The 6,306-nt window shown below is 33.0% G+C and overlaps 1 long non-coding RNA gene across 2 annotated transcripts in view; it reads left to right on the forward strand.

Moving 5' to 3' along the window:
• The window catches only part of LOC111085044, a 13,634-nt gene extending 8,316 nt beyond the window's left edge, over nt 1-5,318 (forward strand). For both annotated transcript variants that reach the window (XR_002609908.1, XR_002609907.1), the window contains exon 3: nt 1,885-5,318. This is a non-coding gene — a long non-coding RNA (uncharacterized LOC111085044). The remainder of the gene's footprint in view (nt 1-1,884) is intronic.
• The last annotated feature ends 988 nt before the right edge of the window (nt 5,319-6,306 follow it).

Raw genomic sequence — 6,306 nt, forward strand, 5'->3', positions numbered from 1 at the left:
ATATATATATATATATATATATATCAGTTTGGATTTTGAATGTTTTGGCTTTAAGAAATTGCCTTGACTTCATGCTGTTGAGTAGGAATATGTAACTGTTATTATACATAATTATATGTTATTTACTGTTTCATTCCTATTCAGTCTTTGAAATCCTACTTTGTGGATCTGTTGCTTATTATTGTTCTAATATGATTAGATTCATTTTTGCAAACCTCACATTCTGGAAAAAGACTATAACACCATTTAAATGCTGTTTGGGTAGTTTGATGTATTGTCTGGATACATAATAGTATCATGTGACTCTCTGTACATTCCAGTGACAAGGAAGAGAAGTCTGTTAGAATATTATTTTCTCGCATTGGATTGGATGGCTGGGTGTTGATCATTTATATGGGTCAGAAGGTCATGAGCTGTGTTTTTATAGTGTGTACAAATCACAAAGGTGTCACTGATTTTTTTTTATTTAACTAAAATAACAAGGCAGGCAGTTATGGGCCAGTGATTAATTCTGTGTTTAGTAATCCGTTGTCAAAAACACTCTACTCCTGCTTATACTCCATATATAGTGTTTAACTTGTTTTGGAAGGATTCCTATGTATTTTCATGTAACTTCTTGTTTTACTTGTATCTAGGACAGGTTTTGGGGTTCTATGTTTGTTTTCTGTATCTTATGATTATTGTTTTATTTGGATTTCTGGCTGATTATTAATTCCATATATTTTATTGTACATACAGTTCCTCTTTTTGGAAATACATATCAAATTACAGTGCATCATAAGTATGACTGATTGTTTACTTGTATCTTGTGTTCCCTTAATTACATGAGGCTTCATCATTCATGTAGAGGGTGTTGCAGTAGCTAGATGGCTTATAAAGGAACAGATCTCCAAGTACATAATTACCTAATTCTGTTGTGGGAGGGGAACATTTTCATATGTCTTTTTGTTTTCAAGTTTTATTAAGTTCACTGAACTTATTCTGTATTCTTAGTTAAACTCATAAGAAAAAGTTTGAAATATCTTATATGACTTAAATATGAATACAAAGTGACACACACATCTTGTATTAACAGTCAAGAAGTGATGAATGTCATGATTTCAGTACATTGTGCTATTGTCATTTTAATGTTTATCATGATAGACTGAATAACTGCTCAAGACATTGGGACTTGGCATGCATCAAACTCAAAATAAGTGCCAAGATGAAAAAACTAAAAAACAGCAGGACATTTGATAATAATACATTAAATTCTGATATGATCACTCACCTCTTGACATAGAAAGCTATTTTCCTCTTAAAGTCGTGCTAATCTGTCTTAAAAACTTCCATGCCACCAACCTTGTGAAAACTCCCACCTAAATTTCACATGACTATTTGACTGAGGTTTGTCTGAGCCTGTCTGTTTCTACTGTTCTGGGGTCTTGGGGTACTCTGTCCTCTACATTCTGTCTCTCCCAGTTCCACATTTTTTCTTCCCTTCCCTGTCCTTACCACTCTCCCATGCTCCTCATTAATGCACGTGCCTTCTATTTTCACTCCATTGCCTGATTGGGAATTGAATGTGGTCTTCATGCCCTCACTGTCGATCCTTTTTGAACTCCTTGCAGCTCTCCCTCTATTGCCCCTCTCTTAATTTTCTTCTCCTTGTTTCATTGTTCTGATTTTATCCTACCAATTCTACTCGAATACATTTCCACAGCTTGTACGTTCTTTTCTACCCTGATCATTTGTTCCTTCCTAAGACTTTGGGTACTCAGGAAGATGATCCATCCTTCTTCCCTCTCCCCGATTTCACTCATTTATGGATGTTCTGTTCCGGATAGACACCTATATGTGGTCCGGGCTGTTAGTTTTTATCTCTCCTGTACTTCCTCCTTTTAGAGTTCCCAACACCATCGTTACTTTGCTTGGGACCTCTCATCTACTAGCATCCTTGCTCCCTCCACACTTGCCAATTGGATCCTCCAACTCATCTGGATCTTTAACCTTTCCTTGGGTGTGGTTAGTCGTCCACCATTTTGTGTCTCCTACTACCAGATTCATCTTCTGACACAGTCTCTGGCAGCTTCCCATTGACAGCTTGAGGAGATTCTCCACACCAGCATGTGGACTACCCACAATCATTTGCCTCACTATTTACACCATCTGGTTGTCTCGTCTCCAGTAGCATACAGTTTTTCCATCAATGCCTATTCTTTAATTGACACTGTGCCTGTAACAGGTGAGAGTATTCTTTTAATTATTCCTTCCTCACCTTCATTCTATTATCAGATCCCATGAGGTTGCTAGTGTTGCATCCCAGCCCAGGGTATACTTATGCAAAATCTGTATCGAACCAGGATAATAGAAAGTGCTAATACCATCCACTTTGACTCAGTCAGTGCCTACTGTGAGATTGGTTTGTTCCATAAGACCACTGGAGTATTACTTGTGATAATACTATATAACATTCAATAGTCTGATCCAGACTGTACCCATTTCATGAACTATCGTGGAAAAAGCCAGTGCCAGAGCTGTGCATCTACCCACTTCATATGATTATGTTCTGAGTGAAACTCATAAACTGAAAAATTATTATGCTTATAACGTGATTGCTGGGGTAATTTTTATTAATCATGTTGGTTAGAAATATTGCTATTAGTATTTAGAACTATATGATGGTTTTGATTGGTGTTACAAATAAAATAAATAATTGCAAACACTGCATTCAAAATGCTGTTCGCTATCATTTGGAACATACTATTTATAAGCAACAGTGTCAATAGCTAGAGGTGGGGAGGTCAAATAATCATCGCAATATTCTAAAAAGTAAAAGCTCCACTTCCTAAGATGTTCACAACTTAACAGCTTATTACTGTGAGGTAAGCTAAGCTCCTTTTTGTTTTTGCTCTCTTAAGATTTGAATAATTTTGTTTTACAAGTGTCATTTAGGATAAGGTAAATCACTTGAATTCTTTGTATAGCAGGAAAAGTCCACATTTCTAAAGAAAAAGACTCCCACTACAAAAATATATATACACACACACACATCATAGTGCTGGCTACATCCCTGACCAGTTGCCACAAAAATACTATTATAAGTTCATGTGTTTCAATAAGGATTGAGCAACAGGTAGGTAAGACACTAACAAACCACCTATAATTATGTGGTTGTTAGAAAGAAATTGTATTGCTGGCAAACTTGTGGTACTTGTGGCTTCTGTATTGTTAGAAACTTGGTTATAAAGTTACATTTGTGAATGTTGGAGAATCATATACATACCAGAATATCTGAACACATCAAAGCTAATCCCAATGCTACTTACAAAAGAACAAAACCTATTTTTTAAACAGTATGTTAGTAAAAATACTAAAAACTAATTTCATTTTTAGAAAAAGTGAAATACACTGAAGCAATATTACTGTATTAAATTCTGATATTTGTAATAAAGATCAAATTAGACTGCATAATTATTACATTTGTTTCACAGTCTTCTTAAGTTTGTCCATTACGAATTTAAAATCAGAGGTACAGAAAATGACATTTAAACATACTTTTTTGTCTTCCACAAATTTCTGCCAAGGAGGCCTTTAGTCAATATCAGACTTAGTCAGTTTATTATTTCTAAATAATAATAGTTTTTTATTATTTATAGCTTGTGAAATAAAAGAGAAACTAGTAAAACTTGAACTTTCAGTGTTAAATGGTACTGTATAAGAAGTAACATTTTACTAAGATAATATGCTAATAAAATACAGAATGTTTCAAAACTTCACTTATTGTACAATGCTACTGATGAAATATATATGCCTCTTTGCAAATTCATCAGGAAGTACTGTCCTACTATATTTGAAATGCTTAACCTGTCCCTATACTCATCCCATAATGAGTCAACATCCACTAAGGCCATGAAATGTGCTTCTATCTGTGGAGTTTCTGCATATAAAACAGCTCGGAACAGCTAGATACTGTGTGAATAAGATTCATTAAGTAATTCAATGTGTCTGAAATATGAGATACAAAGTCCCATACAAAATAATTACATGTTTCTAAATGTGAAAGATGTTTATAGAAAAAGAAGTGAAATGTTCTTATAAAAAATCGTCACTAAATTTATTTTACTCAGAATCTGTTATAAAATCATATAGAAGTAAGGTAAATCTCAAACTCTGCAGTAGTTTAGGTGCAATCCCAAACATTAATATGCCTTGATATCGGTATTTCTAAAAACCTCTGTAATAGTATGTACATATAATGTAATGGGCAGATCATAGCTAGGGTCATTGATTAACAGAGTCTCCGTATATAAGAGATTTTTCATTCACAAACTGAGGCCTGAAATTAACAAAATAAGGTCAGCTAGTACGTTACTGTACTTATAATTTTATGCGGTGTTGTAGTAAGTAATGACTCGACCGCAAAAGAAGAGATAATACACAAGTTTATTCAGGTGAGAAAATACCTTAACCATAAATCAATAAAATCGGTACTCAAAGTTTTTCAGGTGAGAAAACACTTTATTCACAAATCAATAAAATAAATACACAAGTTTTTTTCAGGTAAGATATCACAAAATAGTAAAATGGATACGTAATTTGTTTTCATTTAAGAAAATTTTTATCCACAAATCAATAAACTGGACACACAAGTTTTCTTTCAGGTGAGAAAACACTATCAACAAATCAATAAACTGGATACGCAAGTTTTTTTGGTGTGAAACTATTTTATTCACAACTCAGTAAAATGGATGTCACATGAACACCATGGACAAAACGTTTAATAAACAATACCAATAACTTTTTAATTTGTCTAGGTAAGCACAATATGAAAACTATGGCGAATATGATAGTACTGATCTTGCTTAGAGTTAAATTACAATCTCCGAAGTCTGCGTTAGTTCCCAAAATGCCTTTCTTATCCATCTACTCTACCTGTCCAATAGTACAATCTTCCCACGTGGATGTCAGACCAAGCGACCCACATAGGCCAGCTTAGGAAATCACCGATTATAACATCCACCTTTAAAGATGAACGTGCTCATGACTCGGGGCATGTGAAAGTTCGTAATCCATGATTCACGCAGTACAAGGCTTGACAGACAGTTTTAGGTACGACCTTGACAAGTACTAAAAATTTGAAAACTATCTGAATAAAGATATACATTTAGATTTAGTTTGAATGATGTATATACATCTAGATTGTCAGATATAATTTTTTTGTTTATTGTTTTGAAAATTTTGCTAGGGATATTTGTTTCAATTAACAAATGTCTCATCCCATTTTATTTTATAGCTCTAATTCCAACATTATCTTCCGGAAAATATAAATACTACAAGAGTCTGATACTGAATTAGCCCATTGTATAGTTTTGCGCAAAACAATAATAAATAAGACGGTGCGCAGTACATACATGATTTGAATCCAGTTTCTCCAGATCCTAAAATTTCAAATTTTAAAATTATTTCATAAAAATTATTAAAAGCTTTCAAATGTCTCTTAAAATCCATAAAATCAAAATAATCTATTTCCGGTCATTTTGAGATGACGATGTTGACTTTGATTTGGTGTAAATATCTGGTGGTTTCATTCAAGTGAATTTAGAAGGATAATAAGATAATTTAGATAAGACTGTCGTTTTTATTTTTTGTTATAATAAAGTTCTCCGGTAGGTCAATGGTAAGTTTACAGAATTACAACGCTAAAATCTAGGATTCAATTCCCCACAGTGGACAGAAACCAAATAGACTATTTTGTAATTGCGCTAAAATAAACAAACAGTATTATAACAAAATGTCATAAAACCACTAGATGCAAGGTTAAAAGTCAACATAAAATTTGAACTAAAATATTCATCCCTACAAATGTTCTTTTATTCTGGCTTAAGCCTTAACCAGTATTCACACACATACAATAAAAAAGCAAAAAATGTATATTATGGATTCGGTAATTTTTGCAAAATTTACGACTCTTAAAACGATGTTTTTGGGTACTTATAAAACAGGTAGCTAAGTGTAGGCTGAAACAATAAGTGTTGATATTTATAGAATTTTGTTAGATTACAGTATTACTTTCACACTTTTCTATACTGCTCCATTATCTTGATATCCAACTGACTGATTAACTCGTTCTTATCATTATAAATTTTTGTTTTACGACATTGCATACTAGCTAAGAGCGCTATATTAAGTTGTTTATTGGTTGATATTTAGTTTTTGTTGTTAGGTTGCTTGTATGATGGATTTATTATTAATAATATCGATATTTGTTTAAATTAAATTTATATTTGGAAAAGTACATAACTTATACTGTTAAATATGTATTGC

The sequence above is a fragment of the Limulus polyphemus genome, unplaced genomic scaffold (assembly GCF_000517525.1).
Source record: "Limulus polyphemus unplaced genomic scaffold, Limulus_polyphemus-2.1.2 Scaffold213, whole genome shotgun sequence".
Taxonomy (NCBI): domain Eukaryota; kingdom Metazoa; phylum Arthropoda; class Merostomata; order Xiphosura; family Limulidae; genus Limulus; species Limulus polyphemus.